This window comes from Electrophorus electricus, chromosome 7 (genome assembly GCF_013358815.1).
Source record: "Electrophorus electricus isolate fEleEle1 chromosome 7, fEleEle1.pri, whole genome shotgun sequence".
NCBI classification, from domain to species: Eukaryota; Metazoa; Chordata; class Actinopteri; order Gymnotiformes; family Gymnotidae; genus Electrophorus; species Electrophorus electricus.
In genome coordinates this window covers 19491970-19515302 of record NC_049541.1, presented here as the reverse complement: position 1 = coordinate 19515302, position 23333 = coordinate 19491970, and the positions used below count along the sequence as shown (strand labels likewise).

The window sequence follows — 23333 nt, the reverse complement described above, 5'->3', positions numbered from 1 at the left end:
ATCATTACATATGAATCACATGATAATACATGATCGAATAATATTTTCCATCACAGTGATTACAGGTTGTCTTAAACATTATTGGGGTGTTGCCCCTGGTAACACTGATTGTTCTTGATTTAATGTGCTCATAAGGACATAAAGAAAAAACTCTACAGAAGCACATGCATGAATGAGGACTGTGTGTGTATCATCTTTAATTATAGTGAGAAGACGATGTAGAGAGGTGTGTTTGTGTCCTTTGAGGATGTAGGTGAATTATCAACTGTTTTAATCATATCCTTATTAGTCAGTAGCCTACTGCATCCCTAAGAAACATCAGTAATGTTAAGCTGATGTTAAGAAACATCATCACTGGAAATGATTTGAGAATAATGGCTACCTTGATTAGTCAAACAGCAAGGGTAGAACTCTCAAGCAAAAACACCATTAGCAAAACATTCATATTAGCAAATTTGCCAAGTAACATTAGCTGTACTGTCAAAAAAAAATTCACAGTTACAAGGGTACATAGCAATACATTACAGGGGTAGCATTAAATTCCACCATAACAATCTGGCTGGCCAACCCAGCATCACTCCTGAATCCCTTCAAGTCAGAACCTGCTGTCAACTCTGAAAAGCTGAGCCAGTGTTTATTCTGGTTTAACTTTGTCGCTGTCCCTTTTAGCTTTCTTCTGTTCTGTTTCTTTGCTTTGACAACAGGGAGATCCACAGAGGATGTCTGGGTTCGCGATTCCAATGTCACCATATTCAGTAATGTCTCTCTGTCTCATCTTGTAGCACTGTACAGATCATCACTGTGAGCCAAGTCTAACAGCTCAGCCTTAAGATTTAAGATGAAATCTATGAAACCGAAAACCCTGAGTTTTCTTTGATTTTGAGTCAGCTAGTGTGGTGGAAAAATGAGAGCACATCAAACACAGACAGCCTTATGCAATGAGTAGTAAAAAGTTTATTGAGTTTTGTCCCCTGTATAACAGAGAAAGAGACCTGTCTCGCAGTACAAGTACCCCTCCCCTTATACACAGAGAAGAAAAGAAAGAAAAAAGAAAAAACAGCTCCTACAAAGTATCTGAACTTTATGTTTTGGTTAGCCTGAGCGCAGGTGGTGTCTTCTATCTCTACGGTTAGCACAGTCTTCTTCTGTCTCTATGGGTAGAACAGCACGTGAGCCGCTGATGTCCTTGCCTCTCGCGCCTATCTACGGACTGTTATGCTGTGACTGTAGAAACACAAAGCAAAGTAAAGCGAAGCAAAATAAATTCCCACAACAGCTAGCAAAGTCACAAAACCCACTTTCTGAAACAGGCCAGGTCTTAACTTTAATCATTGTGGTTTCTTCCCTTCGATAAAGGTTTGGATTTTTTCGGACACGTTGTATGCCTGGTCGATTAAAATTTACTGTGGGCTACTAAAACTCCCTTACTTAGTTTTTTTTTCTGAACACAGTCCTGAGTTATAAATACAATTTGAAGCTGGCTTGGCCCTCTTTGGATGTGGTCTAGGCATAAACAAACTGATATGTCTCCTTTATGTTGTGTTAAAAAAGTGGGGGTGGGGGTTGAGACAATACATCTCTTAACATGCTCTACGTAATGTTATTTACACATCCATCAACGATGTGTGCATGTCCAGGTGCTCTGTAAAAGTCTGTGAAAACCTTGACAAGAATGAAAAACATTGGGATTGGATGGACAGATGTGTTGCTGGTTTTGTTTTCAGCGGCAACAAAGTTTTCACTATATCCACGCTGGGTGATCTCTGGCGGACACTTGTGGATCTGTGAGTTCCACCGGGGCAATTGGAAGGAGTTTGGAAAATGGTGCTCTAATGCTCATTGTTTGTCAGATTTTAAAAGATAAAAAGCTTACCAAGCCAACCTGGGAACTTTAACACCTTCCGCAAACACCTTCAAGTCTAGACGTCATTCCCCAGACACTGGGGTTCTCCCCACACCCCTAAAAATGTCCTGTGAAGTTTTTTTGTCACTCACTTGGGAGGCATGGGGGAGACTCAAGAGAGCCATGAGGGATGCAAAGTGCAGATACAAACTGCACACTGAGGATCACTTTAGAAATAACAACCCACATAACCTGTGGCATGGTTCAAGGCCTTGATTGATTCGAATCCCAGAAGTACGCTGCCCAGTGACATTGCCACACTGTATGATGTCCTCAACCAGTTATCTGACACTCAGTTGGGGCTGCTGCACTCATCAACCCGCCTAGCAGTGAGCTAATGCTAGTTCTACAGCACCACCCCGAGGAAGGTCAGTGAGCAGGTCCAGACAGAGAGTCCCGTTGGTTACTAGAAGGATGTGCTGACCAGCTTATAGAGCTGTTTACTAATATATTCAACCTCTCATTGAACACGCTGATGTTCCAGCATGTCTTAAATCCTCCACCATCATGCCAGTGCTCAGGGAATCAGCTGTGAAGTGTCTGAATTAATGTCCAGCAGAGGATACCGTCACACATTCCACACCACTTGTCATATTTCAAAGAACTAGACATACTTTAGATCCCAGCCAGCCAGAACACATATATACATATACATTTGTACAGTACAATGAAAAGTTTCTCTTTGCTTCTTGGTGAGGTGTGGTCAGAGATTGTACAGCACCCCTGGAACCAAGAGGGTACAGCACTACTTAAGGGCCCAACAGTGGCTGCATGGAGCCAGGAGCCAGGATTCAAACCCACAACCTTTCAATTGCTAGCCCAAAGTCCTACCTAGCAGGCTACCACTGCCCCACTAGAACATCAAAGAGCCTAAAGATTCTCATTCATAAACTGGTTTGGATTTTATTTTCATTAAATTCAATGGCAACTGCATCATTCACATCTTCAACTCCATAATTAAATTCACTGACGGCACAACAATAGTGCTGAATTTCAGACAGTGGGGAGACAGCCTACAGGCTTAAGGTGGTGTATCTGGTGTAGTGGTGTAGGAACAACCTGGTCCTTAACACCAATTAGACAAAGGAAATTATCACTGATGTCAGGAGAACCAATGAGACACCACCACCTCTATAGGAGAGATGCCATGCCAGATTTCATTGTACCTGAGAATAATGACAATAAAGATTTTATTCAATTCTGTTTCAGTTCTCCTCACAAAATGAAGGCACCTGGAAGTATATCCTGCAATTAATAATGTTTATACATTAAGACAAATAGTAAAAAGCTGCATGAACACAACAGTGGTGAAACATCCAGCTACTACTATAGGTCTTACATTGAACGTAAGAATAAAGTGCCTGGCAATGAAATAGCCTTTTGCAAATAGATATAATGTTTAGAAGCAGTGCTTTTTTAAAAGTATCCATAGGATTATGGTGCCCTTTGTTGTTGTTTCTAAGGTTTAGATTCCCTTTAAGTTTCTAAATAATTTCAGTTTAGTAATGGAGATATAAGATGGGTATAAATGTACATTAATTGGGCCTCACAATAATTAGGCACAAGAACACAGACTTTAGAATATTCTGAGGAAAACATCAGGATGCACAAGGGCCTTAAACATTACATATTTGAGTTTCAGCTAATGAAGACTCATTCAAGTACGCTAATATTTCTAACCACTACCATCCATTAATGAGGGTTTCATGTTATGATTCATGATGAAAGCTCTGTGGCAAGGGATGTTTCTCACACCGCCCTCACCTGGCAGTGAGGAGACAGGTAGGCAGGGAGGCGGTGGTTTGAGACTCTCTGTACCCACAGCACTGCGTTCATCATTTGCACCCAGAGCAATATCGTACCCTTCCCCAGATCCTCTTCCTTCATGTGCCTTCTTCAAAGATTTAGTAAAAACCAAAAAGTAAGCAATGTGGACAATTGGCTAGTTTTCATTTGACATTTATCTGCTAGGGGTCACATGTAAACTTGTAAAACAGAATTTTGGAGGTAACCAAAAAATATAGAGTGTCTAAGTCATCAGCCCCTAAACTATGCAAAATTGTCTGAATAAATGTGGTTCATGACTAGATTGCAGGACAAAGGTGGATTTCACATTTCTGTACAGAAATTATAGCAATTGTGAGGGACATCTCATAGCTGCATAGTTATGCTGGACTGTCTTTGTACAGGACCCTGTGCAGATTTTCCTATGGTATCTTAAGGGATGTGTAGTTCTGGCATATGAGAAGAATATAAAATAAAATAAATAAAATTGATGCATGTCTAGCTCAGAGTTAGAACAAAGTTATTTTTTCTGTGTGTGCGTGTGTGTGTGAGAGAGAGAGAAAGAGAGAGAGAGTGAGAGAGAGAGAGAGAGTGTGCCAACAACCCCTGACTGTAGAGTGTGTGTCAGAGAGGATACTGAACAAACATAGAAAGTAGAGAAAAACTGGTGTAGCATGAGACTGAAAACTTAAATTTTCTTTAATCACAATAACATTTCTCAATTAAAGAAACCTCTTTTACACAGGTCTGGTTGGTTGGGTACAAAGAAAAAAGGCAACAAAATGTCATCTTTCTGGCCTAGATCTGACCCAGGGTGGGATTTAGTTTTAGGGAGGGTTTCCTGCATGGTAAGAGGGGAGGAGGTGTGACTTCTTAGAGAATCAGCAAATGGGAGGGGAGTGGGATGGGTGAGTGAGTGGGTGAGTGAGAGAGAGAGACACAACTGAGACCCATATGCATGTTTGAGTATCAGTACATGACCGGCAGCGGAGCAGAGTGGACATTAAAGACTGGGTGGTACGTATTTGTTTAGGACTCGTAACTTTTATTTACTTTAATCACGTGAATATTTCTCAATTAAATAATTAAAAAAAAAAAGTCAATAAAACTATTTTGAGCATCCCTCATTGTGTTTTAATTTATTTTCATATAATACTGTCACATCATAAATCATATAATAATAATAATAATAATAATGATAAATATTTATATATAATATATAAATATATAATAAATATGTGGGGGTGGGGTTGGGGGATGATTGACAGTTGTCAAATCAATCAATGAAATCAAGCAATAAATCATTTTTGACAGTTAGTAAATACCATTACTCTCTCTCCTAACAATCACACAAAGATGCCACATCTTTATAATTTTCAGAAGTGATTTTGTAATCGTCCCACCTTCTTTACATATTAGTGTTTGAAATCTCCACCATTATATACAAACATACAATATATCAATATATGCAAATTGAGATCCATCATTATGCAATTTGAAGCTTGACACCATTATATCCCATTGGAAGATTTTTCTTTTTTTTAAACAAAAATGATGTCAACTCACGCCACCAAACATGTGCAAGAAAAATACTTTATTCTGCATCACTCTGTCCTTGGTAGGATAACGAACCTTGTTTAGCTGGAGAACTCTTAAAGTCTTGTAAAACAATAATCTTTCCCAGTACTAATGATGTTATTTCTCACAGGAACAGTCCAGAGTGATCTGCCTTAGACTTCCACAGAGGCCTTGAAACCACCTGCATCAGAGCCTCTGCTCTGCACTTACAGACCAAAAAAGGCCTCTGATCTTATTCATCTTTATGCTGTCAAACACAGTCTTGCACTACTCTATACCTGTGACAGAGAGCCTATTATAATTATATCACAGATTGCCTCATGAAAATACAGAATAAGTTTTGGCCTTTCCTTTACCCCAAAACATTTTATTACTTTACAATACCGAGACGGTCTCCAGCCTGGCTTTTCAGAAAGCCATTCCCTTGTTGGTTAACACCAGATACAAATGGTGGAACAGCAATTTGAAGAAACACAGAATGTTTGTTGTTGTTTTGTTTTTATTTTAAAAAAAAATCAAAATGCATTACAAATTGTAAAAAAAAAAGAGTATAATAACAAAAGGGAAAAAGGCAACAAGAGATCCCAAATCCCCCCCCCCCCACCAACCCCCCCAAAAAACCAAGCAACGAGATCCTACCAATGACTTCAAAACATGGTCTGATGGTTATATTTAATGCAATCTAGCATACTGTGCGCCATGCATAAAAAAGAGTAAGCTTGCATGGCAAGTATTTTAAAAAAGTATATATTACATACAGTATACTTCAACAACCAGCTGAAGGTTACGTTACTGGAGTTGGAAAGAGAACCAACATACTTTTATGTTAGCCACTCAGTAACTGATGATTTCTGGAGGATGCGCTTTCATTTTGACACCAGCCATAAAACGAAATCTTGCAATTTACTTTAGAGATGTTCATTCATAAGCAGTGGCCAACAGACTTCCTTTTCATAGTCTACTTTTGAAACGCGCATACCGCACAAGGCCTTAGCAAGCTACTGTGATCATTGTGTGATGGAAAATATTGTTCAACCATGTATTATCCTGTGATTCATATGTAATGATTCATATGTAACCATGGTAATCCTTTCATCATATAATCCTATATGAATGGTTTAGTCGGCATACTCTGTCTCTGTATATTGTGTGGACAAAGCGACTGTTGGAATGTTGCTTTATGACCTGCATGTGTCGTAAAGAGGGATTAGGCTTATCTTATCTTGCAAATTGTGTCTGTCCTTTCAAGTGTTCTGGTATTGCAGGAAACAGGATCACAGAGCACCCCTCCCTGAGGGGGCTGAAGTTTAGATATAGGGAGCAGAGTCGGTCTACCCCTTTAGAGCTTTTGCTGTAGGCATTATCGCTCATGTAGCTACATCTTTTCTTTTTTCTTTAATAAATTACTCTTTTAATCATGTCTGACTTGCTGTTTATTCAAATTTCCACCACAATTGTTATTATTATTGTTATTATTTTTCTTGAGATCAGTTACTTTGTTCATGTGTACATATTTGAATTTTGTCACAGTGATAACGCGGTGCTTCCCTATTTTGGGTTCTTGTTCCATAACCAGGTCCTCTTGAACATCTGTATGCTTAATTACTGTGTCAATTATTTTCAGTCATTGCTTTCATTCTGAATTTCAGTTTATTCTTCAACTGTTTATGGCATTTCCTACGTAATGAGGTATTATTTATTTTCACAAATGTACTACACCAATTGTTGTAGACCTTTTGCCTAGCTGTAAGCTTATCAGTGTAGGTCTTGCTAGTAGCAGAACTTGAAGAAATGGTTACGTAAGCAGGCGCTGCTGAGATCTTGTCTCGGTCATGGCATCGGTGCACAAATTTGTCATCTGAACTGTTGCTCTTGGGCCCATATAATACCAAACTGATTTTCACATCTTCTTGTTTGGTTTCTTTTGTATCATTAGGTGAATTATGTTGACTTTTATTAGACATTGTTAGTACAGAACATGCTGGCCCCTTTTTTTCCTCAGAGACTGCATTCCAAGATTGAACAGTCTTACAAACATTTGGCACTTCGTTCTGGCGCTTTCGGTAAATCCTATTAGCATCCAGTTCGGTTGGGATGGGATGCTGATTAGACGGATTTGTGATCTTGACTAGAGAGTGTTTTTCTTTTCCACTTTGTTTCTTTCCTCCATTTCTAATCTCTTTTTTAACTATGGAATTCTGTCCATCACAGGGATAAGTACAGAGTTGGATGCCTGTTTTGTGTTCATGAGCCTTTTGAGGATTGTTGACCACAATGTCAGGGGCAAAAAGATCATCCGCAGGTAAGGGCCCTGTGTGGGTATGTTTGAGCTTTTTATGTGGTGGATGTCTTGATGGAGAACCTTTTCGTCTTAAATTTATGGTCTGGGATGGAAAGACTGGCTTCACATTTTCTATGTTTCCCATATCTGAGAGGGTGCTGCACGACTGTGATTCGGGGAAAGTCATAACCTCATATATTTCATCTGCAGCTGATTTAATAAGCACACTTGATGGACATAGTGGCTGAATTGATTTTTGGACTTGGTATTCATCAGATATTGAGTTATAGCTTTGTTTCTCATCTGGTTTTGAATATGCTGTTGTACTATCTGATCCATCATACTTTGGGGTTCGTAGGTCTGCTATGGCTGTGGTTCCTATGTCTGAGAGACCTTTGGGTGACTCTGCCCTAGGGGAAGCTCTTACATCACACATTTTGTCTGCAACTGTCTTGGTAATGCTGCCACTTGTTAGGCATATTGGCTGAAGCAATTCTAGATATTGGGGTTCATCATACACTGGGGTATAGTTTTGTCTCCCATCTGGTTTTGGAAAGGCTGTCATATCTGATCCATCACACTTGTGTAGTAGGTCTGAAATGGCTATACTGTCACTGTCTAGGCATATTGGGACAACTGGTTCTTTAACTTGTTTACCATATTGTGGACCAGAGTTTTGCCTTTGATTATCTGGTTTAGAAGGGAATTCTGTGATACTAGGTTCACCTTCTTTTGGGGTGAATTCAACCTCATCCAGATCTATATCAAGCAGTGGTGTCTTAGCCCAACACTTGGGGCAGAAATGGTCATCATCACAGGCTACATAGGTTACATGAGGGCAGGTGAATCGAATATGACTGTGTGATCTGCTAGACACAAGTTCTTTTTTACTTGTCACATGATTTGGCTCAATGGGAGACATCACTGAATTCTTCGGATCATCCTGGCACGACTGAGGGGAGTCGCTCGGCTGGTTAGAGTAAGAGTATTCCTTGAAGATCATTTTAGTATCATCAAAGGAAAGAAGAGTGAGTTCCATCAAGATGGAGTCACAGGAAGAATTGGCATCATCTGAAATTTCTTTCCTGTCACATTGATCCTTGTCGTTACTACCATTTTTTACATGTTGATCAGATGTAGAGACAGATAGTCCTGCATGTGCTTGACAATCTTTCCTCGCTTGCTGCTCGGTGATGTCATTAGCTTTGGATTTTACAATCCCAGAGGGGGAAAGAGGATCCTCACCAACAATTTTGTGGTCTTTGTTATCATGTTGTGATCTGTTGTTGCTCTCAGTCAGCATACATGGTATCTCAGTTGGACGGGTCAAATGTACAACCTTATTTACTTGTCTGCGTAGTTGTTGATTCTCTTCTTGCTTCTCTGACATGTCTTGTTTTTTAGAGGTTTCACTGGGGGATTTTCCTTCACACACTGGCAAGTTTGAAAGTGCATTGTTAAGGGTCATTGCATTATTCTGGCAATCAGTCACTGCAGGTATAAGAGCCTCTGAATCAGGCTCTGAATGGCACATGTCTAAAATGATACTCTTCTTAGAAACGGTTTTTGATGTAGTGTCAGATATGTCCTTATGGATGGTCACAGCAGTGTTTTCAGGATCATCTGCATTAACCTGGACTAGACTGTCTTCATGATTTACAGTACTGCCAAGCAGGGAGTGGGAAATGTCCTTACACCATGTGAAGTCATAGTCTGTAATGGGTTCTGCAAGGACACTATCTATATCAGCTAGTTGTCCATCAGAAGACAATGATGACTTGAACTCCTCAGTGGGTAAACTGGTTTCATTTTCCAGAATGTGATAACGATTTGACATCTTCAGGATTTCAAGATCAAGGTACTGAAATACCACAGTGTGGTATTTTTTCTCATCTGCTTCTGAGGATGTTTTTAATAATCCTGTTGCCAGTGCTTCTTTCACCTTTTTCTTTATATTTTGCTCATCTCCACCCCAATAAAGATCCAAGATGCACTTTGAAACATCTGTTGCCTCTTTTTCTTTTTCTCCCTCTACTTGTGTTAACTCTAAAGACTTTACCAAATCTTTTACTTTCTCCAGTGTAAAATCAAACAATGGTGCCTTGGCCAAATCAAAAGAATCATTCAAATGAGACCCAATATTTTCATCATCATTTTGTTGTATTGTACGTTTTGATGGAACACCAGGAGAGCACATAGGGGCTTTGGTATGGTTTTGAGACATATTAGAGGATTGGGGTGTAGATATAGGTACATTTTCAGACTGAGGAATGTCAGCACTTTGAGATCCAAGTGTTGACTCATTTTCAGATGAAATCACTTCACGACTTGGGATGTTTACTGTAGATCCATTTCCAGGTTTGACACACTCTTTGATGACTTTGGGTAGTGGCACAGAAGGTACTTGAACCTGATCTTTAGTTTTTTTAGTGGGCTGACTCGGTGAATTTAACATCATCTCCACATCTTCACTCTCCTTCACAAGACTCCAGATAGAATCAATCTTGAGGGACTGGCAGTCGTCAGTACTTTGGGTAATATTCTCCACAGGACTTGTAGCCTGCTGAGAAATTGGCAGAACCACAGCTACTGCCCTGTTGTGTTGTCGAACCACTTTTGGCAATGCCATTATTACCTCTATACAATCAGCTGGATCCATACAGTACTGCACCTCTCCTTGTCTCTCTTCACCCATCTGCCCATTACTCATCTTTTTCTGAGTTTTCTGAAATCTGCTGAACTGTGCCCTTTCACATCTTGTTTTGGCATCTGGAGCTTCCAAATGAATACCATGTCCATGGTCATGCTCCACTGAAACAACTGTTGCTTTGTCACATGCCTGATGCTCATTAATCTTCTGCATTTCTCCATTACATGGGGTGGCTGGAATACCATATTGTAATACAGATGTCTGCATCTGAGAGTTTGCCACACCTTGGCCTGCTGTTTGCCACTGTGCAGCCTGCAGGTGCTCACCTTTGTTCCCAGAAACTTGAGACTCAAAATTATTACTAGACAAGCAAAGAGGACTGATGTTATGCCTCTTGCCAGGCACTTGCCTGCCATCCTTTGAAACACTGGTGGGAGTGATACAAGATGTTGTGTTCTGAGAAGTCCTTGTCAGTCCACTGGTCAAGCTGTTTGACTGCTGGACATGTGGCCCTGTGTTGTACTGATTTACAGGAAATGCAGGGCAGATGCTTTTACTGTGATGGCCAGAAACAGAAATGTTGTGGTGTTGTTGCATGTTCTGTCTAGACTGTACCTCTTCCAAAAGGTCTCCAAAAAAGTGAACCTGTGATGGGATTTTTTCCTGAGATAAACTTAATGATGAATTTTGATTCGTCATATGTGTTGATAGGCTTTGAATAACATTATGAATACTTTGGTATGGTGGAGGCAAATATAAGGGTAATGATGAACTTGGGCCAGTATTCGATGTGTATTTTGTCTGGCTGGGACTGACATGACTGTTCTGGGCACTGAGTGGTACAGGCTGACTGTAGAATGGAGATGAGCTTTGAACCTGATTTACAATACTTTGTGACTGACCCCGACTAAAAGAACCCTGCTGTGTTCTGTAGTGTGGGGGCACAGATGGTGCCGTGAACCCTTGCAAAGCAGTAGAGGACTGTGTGTAAGAGCTATAGGAAGCACCATTCCCAACTGTTCTCATCTGACCTTGGCGTTTGTTCATTGTCTTAGCTGCCTCGCTGATTTGAACACTTGGAGCAGTTTGTTGGTGATGACCTGCGGGTTGGTATGGGGTCTGCATTAGGTTATGTTGAACATTCAAAGACTGGAAAAGAGGTGGCTTTGAAACATACCTGAGATTGTTATCTTTAAATGCAGTGCTTCCATTGCTAGAAACAGAAGGAAAGCAACCCGCGGCAGAGGTTTGCATTGCTGTTGTATTCTTATAGGTCTCCTGAAGTGTTTGAAGACTGGGGACAATGGCTAGGGATGATAAATGTGAAGAGTGGGGATGATGGCTCAGGTTTTCCACATGGGTTCCAGGCTGACCAGATGGCAAAGGTACATTCTGTACAGCAAAATTTGGACAAGCAGTTCTGAAAGAAGCTGAATTTGAGTAAAACCACAACTTAGGAGTTTGGATTGGTTGCAGATTAGCTGGCCTTAACCTAGGCTGAGAGGCTGAACTGATGGAATATTTGTTGCCTAAGCAACAAGACTTATAATTTTTCCCTTTGTTTGATGTCCTTTTTTGTAGACTGTGATATCCATTATGTATTGTAGGGTCAGGCTGCCAGCTACCTGCATTCTCTGGGCTAGGCAGATCATTCGTTGAAGAAGATGAAGTCCAAGTAAAAGCTTGCATTGTGACAGAAGATCCCAGTCTCCCCTTCCTTTGATGTTGAGGTATGTACTGAGTCTAAGATAAACAATGAACACATGAACAAAACAAACAGTAATGAATACTTTTAATCTTAATTTTAAATTTTAAATCTTAATATTAAGTATTTTAATTTTAAACAAATATGGCTTATGTCATTAAACCAATTTTAACCCATAATATTCCATTTTATAATTCTATAAAAATCTGAAAATTATAAACATTTAAAATCTTTGCATGTTGTGTATTTAAGGCCTAAATCCTCTCAGGGGAGAAAATTGATATGCATGGATACATATTTACAGTACAGGTACAGTTTCAGTAGTAGAACTACAATCAGCCACCTCATGTACAGGGATGACATCAAGCTGTATGCCAAGATGGAAAGACACTGACACACTGATCCACCTTACCAGGATATACAAAAGACACTGGAGTGTTATTCAGGCTGAAGTATAGTCAGCTGATAGTAGAATGAGGAAAGCAGTGATCAGGACAGAGAGAACTGAACTACCACAAGGCTTTATGGCAGTCCTGAAGGACAGCTACAAATACCTAGGAAATATGAAGCAGAAATGGCAAGGAACATCAAAGTACCTCCAAAAACAGGTCCTCACGAACCAGTTGATTGGGAATAAGATCAAAGCCATAAACACCTATGACCTGTTATCACGTACCCAGCAGGCACAATGAGCTGGTGAAAAGAAGCTAGAAGCTAAAAACTCAAGCCCAGAATGCTCCTCACATTGCATGTGGCACTCTACCCAAGATCCAATATCCAAAGGCTATACACCAGCTGGAAAGAGGAAGGAGAGGGGCCCACAAGGTGTAAGATCTGCTGTCCAGGGTGAGACATGAACCATCCATGAATACATCCAAGCAATGGCCCCCAAGGATGAGCTGATGAGGCAGTGACTCAGTCAGATGGTCGACTTGGTCGCCATGGAAGCAGACGAGGCACCACGTCAGGATAAGCCCCTCCACGGAATGTATGATTGACAAATAGCAAAGGTCACTGACATAAGACTATCCTATCAATGGTTGGAGAAGGCAGAACTGAAGGATATCTCAGAGGCACTAATCATGGCAGCACAAGATCAAGCATTAAGCACTAGGTCGATCAAAGCAAGGGTGTATCACACCAGAGAGGATCCGAGATGCAGACTGCATAAAGATGCCTCTGATACTATCCAGCACATAGCAGCAGGATGCAAGATGCTGGCAAGAAAAGCAAACACTGAGAAAGGCAACTGCTCACAACGGAAGGCAGATGACCTGTCATCAAAACTACATGAATGCAATGCAAGTCATCACACATCTGCAAGTGAACAGATATTTGCATTTTATCTCATTTTAATCATTAATGTGAAGAAAAGCCTACAGTTGAACTCTGCAGCTATGCATAAGCTGTGTTCAGACTCATCACATGACCTGCTCAAACTAGCCTGGCTGTGATGCATGATCTGTTGTGCCCCTCTGCAAAGCACCGACTGCTTCCATGGTGATTTTCAAGATGGATTTATGACAGTATTAGATTGATTTCTTTAAAAAAAAAATTCTCCCAATATCCAATCCAGCATTTTTTTTTTTGCTTATAAGCATAATTCCGATATGTGCTACTGGATCAATGCCATCTCTAAAATTGTGCAGTCCTAGGTACATCAAAATACTGTGCCAGACCATACATACTAATATGTGTGCAGCTAACACTCAAAACACAGTCAACTGATGAAAGAATACAATACTAGACTGCCATATTCAACTAAACTTTATCAAACTAAAACGTAATACTCAATATCAGATAGTATGTCAGACTATCCGTGTCAGACTTTGATCAGCACAAATTGTTTCCAGACAATACTTTTGGCATTACTGATTTCAAAATAAATGATTAACCATTCCTCTTAAAGTTGACTTTCCATCTAGTAACAATGACCCAAGATTTGCCAAAATGCAAACACGCCTCTCAGACGACTACAACTGTCTTTGAGCACAACTTCATCCATCATATAATGAAAAAAATTCAGAATCAGATCAAAGCCCTTAGTACAGAAGACCTTAACGCTTTCCTCCATACCCATTGTTGTTCCGAGATTATTATTCCGTTTTGTCCCCATACCCACAGAGTACTGCACATATCCACAATTTTAGCCATTTCCATGCAGCTCTACAAGCTGTATCTGCTGCACTATTGCTGGAGTAGTGTAAAGGCTATTTATCACAAAAATATATATTATTTATTTATTTATTTATTTATTTATTTATTTATTCATTTATTCATTTAATAATAAAATAAACACTTGGACCATTAACCCAAGACAATTGGTAACAACTTACAGGTGAGCTGATAAGGTCCAGTCGAACAGTCAGTTCGGCTCTGGACGCAGAAGCTTCCCAACATACCAGGGTCTACACCACAGCAGGGGTTTGCAACCTGGGGCTCTGTGAAGGTGTGGCAGGGAATGCAGGGAAAATTAAGTAAGAACAAAAATATTACTTTTCCACGGCAAACAAGGCTCAAACAGGTATTCAAAAGGTTGGTTTCAAAACGCATCATAATTGATTGCACGGCATCCATTGGCAAAGCACAATTTGCAATGCGAATAATATTTTCATCAATACAAATCCACTCAGTAATCCTCTCAGCGAAAAGCTGACTGGGTCCTAAATAGGAAACCTCCTGTTAAGGATGCAATAAAACCATCCACAGATTCTATAAAGGGACTGACTCTACGTTTTGCCGTTTCTTTGTTCACGCTACTTTACATAGTAAACGACTCATGTATTGTATTCCCTGGCTCACAGCACATACCAAGGTCTGGAGGAGATAACACTCCTGACTCAGGCAGTGGCTGGCTTCACTCACCCCTCCTCCTCACTTTCCCTTTGTTCTTAGTGCCCCTCACTTGTTTCTTTTCTGAATGGCTTGTTAAGACAGGTGACTAAGTATTACTGTGTTTACACATTTTAAATAATAAACATAAAAAATCTGAACCCTTCAAATGATGCTCTGGTTAGCTAGAGTAATATTAGAGGCCAGTTGAAACGGCAGCATATACACAATAGGAAGATATTCATATTAGGCTAAAAATGCATTTTAAAGGTGCAATAAGTGATTTTAGCAACAAGATGTAGCCACCGATATTTATGAAAGTGATTTTTGTTCTGTAGTTCTTCACTGAACCAGTTTATGCTCCATTAGAGCAGATTCCCCACATGGACTCCTTGACACAGCCAGCCATTATTTACCCAAACATGCATACTTAGTGGCCTCATAGTGATGTGCCACTAAGATGTTTGGTATAGTTCCATAAATAAAACTTAATCAACTTTTTCACCAAGTAGTGTAAAGCGTAATAGAGATTGTCTGCCAATATTACTCTGGTACCTGCTGTAAATATGGAGTCTATTGCTGTCTATAGATGTAACAACATTAATCAACACCTTTTCTTACACTAGTTGGTGATCTGTGATTACTAGGCATGTTATAGATCCATGATGTTTTACATGCATCTGAAATTAGGTCACTTTGGGTCACTCTTATAGACTATTATTTGAAGCTTAATGTACTGGAACTAGCTCGATTTTCAACAAATATTTTGGTCTACAGCCTGCCAAAAAATGTCCTAAGCTACGGGTCAAATCTACAAAAAACATTGCTAATGCATCGCTAATGCATAGACACAACGTCTACATCCAAACAAGTTTTTTTCTGCTTTTTTGTGTTGTTTACAAAAAAGGTAACCAAAAATTGTAAAATTAAATTTAATGTAGAATGGGTTTAAACAGAGTTGTAGGGATGTATGGAAAACATATTTACATTATTAAATTATTTATTGAAGAGACTCTACTATGAAGCTGCATCCACACATTCAAGCAAGCAATCAAAGGATTGGATATCTTTTTTCAAGTAACATTAAAGTTTCCAAAAAAACTATCACAGCTCAGCAATAACTGACATTTTGCACAAAGTATGGACACAATAATAAATTATATTTTTCAGAAAATCACTACAAATGAACAAACTGACATTTCAGTATATTGAGTCTGTAGTTGGTGCCAAGGGTTGCGTGCTTGACTTACTAAAACTTAAAAACTACTTAAATGTCATACAGACATTTCAGTACATTGAAGGTTCTGGTAAATATACATGCAGATGACTGACTTACTATAAGCAAAATATTACACAAAAGTCTTACAGTACCGGTATGGTAGTAAATAATTTTTTTTTTTTAATAATTTTTAAAAAGAAGAAATTGGGGGGGGGGGCATATGACTTTCTGCATATTGACATATTGATATTTCAAAAATGCTAAAGGTTTTATGTGGCTAGTTGGATCTTTTTTTTTACTTTTTACTTTCTTCAAGTGGAAAATTACATAAAAGCCCTCAAGCATATACAGCTGTAAAATGAATTAACCAACAACATGACCATTGCAGATATTGCTTGTGTCTATAGATGTAATAAAGTTCATTAGGTCATGAAAATTCTTTCAAGAAATTCAACAAAGGGACATTTTGGTCAGCTCAAGGTTGTATTAAGTTTAGAAGAGACCACTTTCTGTTGTACAAGCACCTTATGCCTGTTTGTCCAACAGGCTTGTCACAATAAAGATCCCACAGTTTAGCTAGTTTGTTCCCTGTCTTCTCCCGAGTAAGAAAATGTAGGCTTGATCATTATTCAAAAAGAATCTCCAGGAATATCAATTGAATTTCCAACATAAAACCAATTTTACCACCACCAATTTGCCACTGTTGGGCCCCTGAGCAATGTCCTTAACTCTCAAATGCTCAAGTTGTATTCAGTCATAACTGTAAGTTGCTTTGGATAAAAAAAAATTGTCACCAAAATGCAGTAAATGTAAACTGTACCAGAGACATATAAACTGTAATTTTCATGATTAGAAATCTGTAAATGCCAACATTTAACTTAACTCTAATATTTCGTTGGACCGCCTTTAGCTTTGATTACAGCATGCATTTGCTGTGGCATCGTTTCCACAAGCTTCTGCAATGTCACAACATTTATTTTTGTCCAGAGTTGCATTAATTTTTCCCCAAGATCTTGTATTGATGATGGGAGATTTGGACCACTGCGCAAAGTCTTCTACGGCACATCCCAAAGAGTCTCAATGGGGTTCAGGTCTGAACTCTGTGGTGGCCAATCCATGTGTGAAAATGATGTCTCATGCTCCCTGAACCACTCTTTCACAATTTGAGCCCAAAGAATCCTGGCATTATCATCTTGGAATTTGCCCATGCCATCAGGGAAGGAAAAAAATCTATTGATGGAATAACCTGGTGGTTCAGTATATTCAGCTAGTCAGCTGACCTCATTCTTTGGGCACTTAACGTTGCTGAAACTAGACCTGACCAACTGCAGCAACCCCCAATAATAGCACTGCCCCCACAGGCTTGTATAGTAGGCACTAGGCATGATGGGTGCATCACTTCAGCCACCTCTCTGCTTACCCTGATACGCCCATCACTCTGGAACAGGGTAAATCTGGACTCATCAGACCACATGACCTTTTTCCATTGCTCCAGAGTCCAATCTTTATGCTCCCTAGCAAATTGAAGCTGTTTTTGCCAGTTAGCCTCACTGACAAGTGGTTTTCTTGAGGCTACACAGCTGTTTAGTCCCAATCCCTTGAGTTCCCTTCGCATTGTGCATGTGGAAATACTCTTACTTTCACTATTAAACATATCCTTGAGTTCTACTGTTGTTTTCTACGATTTGATTTCACCACACGTTTAAGTGACTGCCGATCACGATCATTCAAGATTTTCTTCTGACCACATTCCTTCCTCAAAGATGATGTTTCCCCACTGTCCTTCCAGTTTTTAATAATGCGTTGGACAGTTCTTAAGATGATTTGAGTAGTTTCAACAATCTCCTTAGATGTTTTCTCTGCTTGATGCATGCCAATAATTTGACCCTTCTGAAACAGATTGTGGTGGAGTTTTCTCTGCTTGATGCATGCCAATAATTTGACCCTTCTGAAACAGATTGTGGTGGAATTTTGGATAAACAGCAAGTCAGACGAGATTAAGAGAGTAATTTAATAAAGAAAATAGGACACACAAAACACAGCTGTGTGAGAGCTAATGCTTGAAAGCAAACGCTCTAAAGGAGTAGACTGACTCTACTCCTTATATCTAAACTTCAACCCCCTCCCTGGGGAGGGGGTGCTCTGCGATCTTGTTTACTCACTCCCTGCTCCATTTGGAGATGAACATTCCTGCATATGCCAGGACGCTTCAAACGACAGACACCATTTGCAAAAAAACAAAAGCCTAATCCCTCTTTACGACCCCTGCAGGTCACAACACATGCAGGTCATAAAGCAACATTCCCACAGTCATTTGTTCACACAATATACAGAGACAGAGTATGCAGACTAAACCATTCATATAGGATTATATGATGGAAAGGATTAACATGATTATATATTAATCATTACATATGAATCACATGATAATACATGATCAAATAATATTTTCCATCACACAGATTAACATCTTTTCCACGACCACAGGATGTGTCTTTCGACATGGTTGTTTAACAAATGAGAAGCTACTCACTGCAGTTGGAGTTAAATAACTTGTTGCCAGCTGAAACATAATCACACATGCAGTAATTATCCAATGGAAGGCTCTTACCTATTTGCTTAGTTAAATCCAGGTGGTGACCTTTTTTTTTGGCCAGGCAGTGTATATACCATTAAAGCAACAGGAGGTGACCCATATAAAAATAACTCTCATATTTTCTAAAACTGTCACTATGACAGTAGTAAATGAGAACATCAGCTGGCTCCCTAATTCCATTTTCAAGAATCCACTGTATCTGAATCAAAACAGCCAATCAGAGACAGGAGGAGAGTCTGATGCTGTGTCCATCACTGCTTGTGCACACGTGCACTCTCACTTTGTCAAGTGCAAGAAGAGAACAGCTTTAAGAATTTTGGTAAGGCAACTGCGGATAAACAAAAACTATCAATTAAAAAAACTGCCCATCTATCCTTCGCCAACATCTTACATGACAAGTAAACAGAGGATGAAAAATAAAGAAAAGCAAGCTAAAAATAAAGAATAAGACTGAGCCCTGAGATGAAACAAGGATAAACATCAGAGCAGCTTTTCAGAGGTGAAAAGAGCCACTATACTATGGCTACTGGTTAACATTGTTTTATATGAAAGTTGCTGAAAATGTCTCTGTGAAGTTCACAGGAAGTTTTATTAGTTTGGTGTTTTTCCTGTGTGTAGGCACTTTTTCTAGTCTAGCAAAGCATAGAATGGCTCTCACCTTTCCTATTAACAGTTAACGTCTTTGTAAGGTATAGCCTGCTACCATCTGGAAGGGGGTACTATTTCTGTATATGATTCTGCATTTTATTGTATAAAAAGGTGCTAAATAAATAAAGTTTATCATTATTATTCTTTTTTAAATTGCTCTTAATTTATTCCTAGACCTCTTTTTTATTCAGTTTTAACCTATGTTCAGACATGGTGTATAAAAATAACATATATTATTGCATAATCATATATTATTGTTATTTGGTGTATAAAAATAAAATATGGTATAGCTAAGAAAGCTATACCATACAAGGGTGAGTAAAATGTGACATTATTTGAAAAGAAAAAGTCCCACGGGGAAAATAAAACCCCACATAGGCCAATAATGTTTCACTTCACAATATGCACAGCACCTTCTCTGTGGGGAGGGGATCTGTAGATGGGGCTGAAGCACAGCGGTGATACATTTACATTTACGGCATTTAGCCGACGCTTTTATCCAAAGCGACTTACAATTATGACTGAATACAAGTTGAGCAACTGAGGGTTAAGGGCCTTGCTCAGGGGCTCAACAGTGGCAACCCGGTGGCCGTGGAGCTTGGACTGGCAAATGTTTGAACTGGCCACTTCTATCACTGATTAATGTAACTATACTGCATATTAATATCGCTGCTTATTAATACATGTTATATGCATGTTATGGTGTTATATCCATGAAACTTATGCAGGAAATATAAATTGGTTATTCGTGTCTAAAATAAGACTATATAGCTAATATAATTTTGAGCTAAGAGCTACAGAATGAACGCACATCATTTTAAATGAAAATCAAGAAGAAAAAAAAGTATTCTTTATCAAATGGAGGCTTCTGGACACAGTCATGGTGGTACCATCTCTCACAAAAGTCACAGAATCTGGAAATAAATAAACCAGGTGTTCTAGCTCATAACTGCTCCTACACATCACTAAGAAAATCCCACATACGTTTCATGGATGTAACATCATAACCTGTATATATAATCTATTTACATGTCAGTTATGAAATACTGAAATAAAATACTGTGTTGTGAGGTAATGAAAACAGCATTTACAGGAAAACAGGATTAAATGTTTTCAGGATTAAATGTTGAATTCTAATATTCATAACATAAAACATAAAGGATTAGAGAGATTCTGTATCCTTATAAAATGATCTGTGTACAGAGCAGGGTTCGCTGTAGAGGCCTCTGCAGGCCTTTTCAAAGGACTCTGGGTAAGCCTCTGCAGACCTCTGTGCAACTCTCACCAGGTTCAGGATGGTACAGAAAAACAACCTTATCTTGCAGATGTAAGATGAAGGCATGTTTTAAAAAAGAGAAGTCTGTTGGAATGTAAAGATACCAAACTCCAACTGGTATAAGTATTGAATACATTTGCATAAATTGGTAAATAATGTATGGATATAATGTTGGATATAATGGTAATGTTGGATATAATGGTGGAAACTTCAAAGGCGGGGCGATTATATAATCGTCCTTGAAAAAGTGTATAAATATTAAACTCCTGTGTACCTCTCCAGACATTCTCAATGCTTGTTAACTTTAACTTGCAATAAAGGACGAGAGCAGATATTCTATTTGAATTTACAGTTTTAAAGCCGGTAAGCTTGGAATTTAGAAACGCATGACCCTGGGCTCACTACAGGACTCAAATAAACGGAGACCGCGTCCGCTGCCTCGAGATGGGCATGCATCTCGCGGTGGACGTCACCTGGATGCCTACATTAATGGATAGGCATACAAATAACGCAATAAGCCTTATACACCTTTGATCAAAGCACCGCCCTAATGTTATTGGCGACCACATACGACTTCCACGAAATTCGGTCACAATCATGCTGGTGGAGATTGTGATCAAGCGAAATAAAACGTTACGTAACCAGGGATCTAGACACAGTTTTTTAAGAACACTTGTTTTGCATCGAGGCTAAAGGTATGCGGTGACATTTTAATGAAACTGTGACATACGAAGTAGAGAGACAGAGAAGAGATAAGAAGTGAGACTGGAGCATCTCTTTTAGGAATCTCTCCTCTCCTGCGCTGGTAAGAATGCCATTATTTATTACTTTTCATTAAAACTGTTTTCCTCATCTTAAGAGCTTCCGTTTGATCTGTGGAAAAAACACGTTATCTAATTGCAGCCAGTTACGCATTACTTGCGGTCCCTCCATTATTCTTTCAACCTTTCCCTACACGCATGCCATTTCCATACAACTGTGGAGTTTCAACCCTACTCCAGGTGTTCGTGTATGTGGGAAGAAGAAACACGATCCTCGAACACACTCGGGTACACAATTAATTGCGCCTTTATTACAGAGATCTCCGGAGAGCCACTACACCACGCCGGGTGCACCTAAATCAGGAAGTAGCTCTACCTTTACCGACAAACATACATACATATATAGGGAAGACTGCACCCCAAACACCCCCTCACAAGCGTTCTTTGTGTTTCCCACCCCATTTGTTTAACTTCATGCTGAGACGGCAGCCTTTCGGTCATGTTTTACAACACCCTTACACACACATACTCTTTTCACCTCCCCCTCCCTTCTTTGATCTCCGTGCGTTCTCCTCCATTGCGAAGTTTCTTTGTAAAGCTGCAGTACTATATGCAACACAACAAATAACTTCGCAAAAATAGCTACTAGGCGAACTCCATTAGCGCATGCATCTTGCAATTTCTGAACACTCCTGCCACATGAAACGTGTCCAGCCACTGCTTCTTACCGCATTAAACACTTTTTGTGTTGAACAACAAAGTGAAATAAACACGTTGTTTTTATATACCCTCGTTGTTGTTGTTGTTGTTGTTGTTTTACCGTACTTATATTTACTGTACTTTAATTTTCGCAGGGATTAAGCTTAGTTCTATGCTTTTAATTAGTGTAAGTTTTACGCAACTTTTGTAACCCGTATCGATTTTCCCGATTGCATGTAGTGAAAATGCAAGTTTGCACCTCTGCTTTGTATAACAAACCTGCCACCATGTTTCTGAAATAAATTACGCATAGCCCAGATGAGCTAGATATTTAGTTACTTATGAGATGTATCGAGCCGTTGTATTAATTTATTGTAGATATTGTATTAATATCGACGGAACATTTACCCTACCCTAGTTATCAATAGCTAAGATAGCTACAATAGTTTAAACTGCATTAAGTGGTGGCGGAAAACTGTTATAAACATTGCATTCCGTTTTTATTAAAAAAAACAAAAACAGCAACAACAGGGTAACTACTTACTGATGCACTTGGAAGCTTTGGGATATCATCTGGTTGATGGTTCTTAAATTCCTTCACACACCACCTTCCAGCCCGCAGTCTTTAGACGCGTTTCTGATCAGCGATTTTAAACTCTGTCCTGCCCACGCAATGACGTCGAAACTGGGAGGATTTTTCCTCCAACTGGAATCCTGGAGATGGGATATGGAATAATGTGATTGTGAATTCTGTCTCATACCATTCATAAATTGTATTGTTTCCCCATGTTGTTAGACAAATGATCAAGTTTCGCTTTGTCTTGGTTCAGTTGGTATACCTCCCAGAGCGCTGCAAGAGACTTGCTCAGGGAGACCACTGAAGCAGAGACACGCGCAGTTGTCAGGGAGACCACTGAAGCAGAGACACGCGCAGTTGTCAGGGAGACCACTGAAGCAGAGACACGCGCAGTTGTCAGGGAGGTCACTGAAGCAGAGACACGCGCAGTTACCAGGTTTTAGGATTATCTGAGTTTGTACTTACACCAGGCTATACTGTGCTCGACAGGAAATGTAGTTGCAAAAGTAAAAATAACTCGCAGTGAAACCAGACGGTTTATGGTTTTGTCACAATATTTCCATGAACAAAAAGCAGAGGCAAGCGGCTATTCAGAAAACAGAAAACAGAAGCATGCGTGCAATAACTATGCACACAGACAACACCAAAAGGGCAAGCACGCCTGCACAACCTGTTCTTAATGTTTCTAAAGCATGGGCCGTGATACACTGATCTAACACGTGCTGTGCAAAACTCAGGCACTCAGCAAACAACAAGAGTCTGAGAAAAAGTGCAGTAAAGATAAGAGCAGTAAATGGTGCATGGCACCTCTTAGAGATAAGAA

The 23333-nt window shown here is 39.5% G+C and overlaps 1 long non-coding RNA gene across 5 annotated transcripts; it reads right to left on the bottom strand.

Moving 5' to 3' along the window:
• LOC113583920 lies at positions 1 to 23071 on the bottom strand. 5 transcript variants are annotated; one of them, XR_003411360.2, is made up of 5 exons: positions 22478 to 23071; positions 14239 to 14343; positions 11823 to 11940; positions 11375 to 11589; positions 1 to 1224 (listed from the first exon to the last, which is right to left on the bottom strand). It is a non-coding gene; the product is annotated as an uncharacterized LOC113583920 (long non-coding RNA). The 5 variants fall into 5 exon arrangements; XR_003411361.2 differs by having other exon boundaries at positions 11375 to 11504; XR_003411359.2 differs by having other exon boundaries at positions 11375 to 11940; positions 22478 to 22647; positions 22773 to 23071.
• Positions 23072 to 23333: the final 262 nt, after the last annotated feature.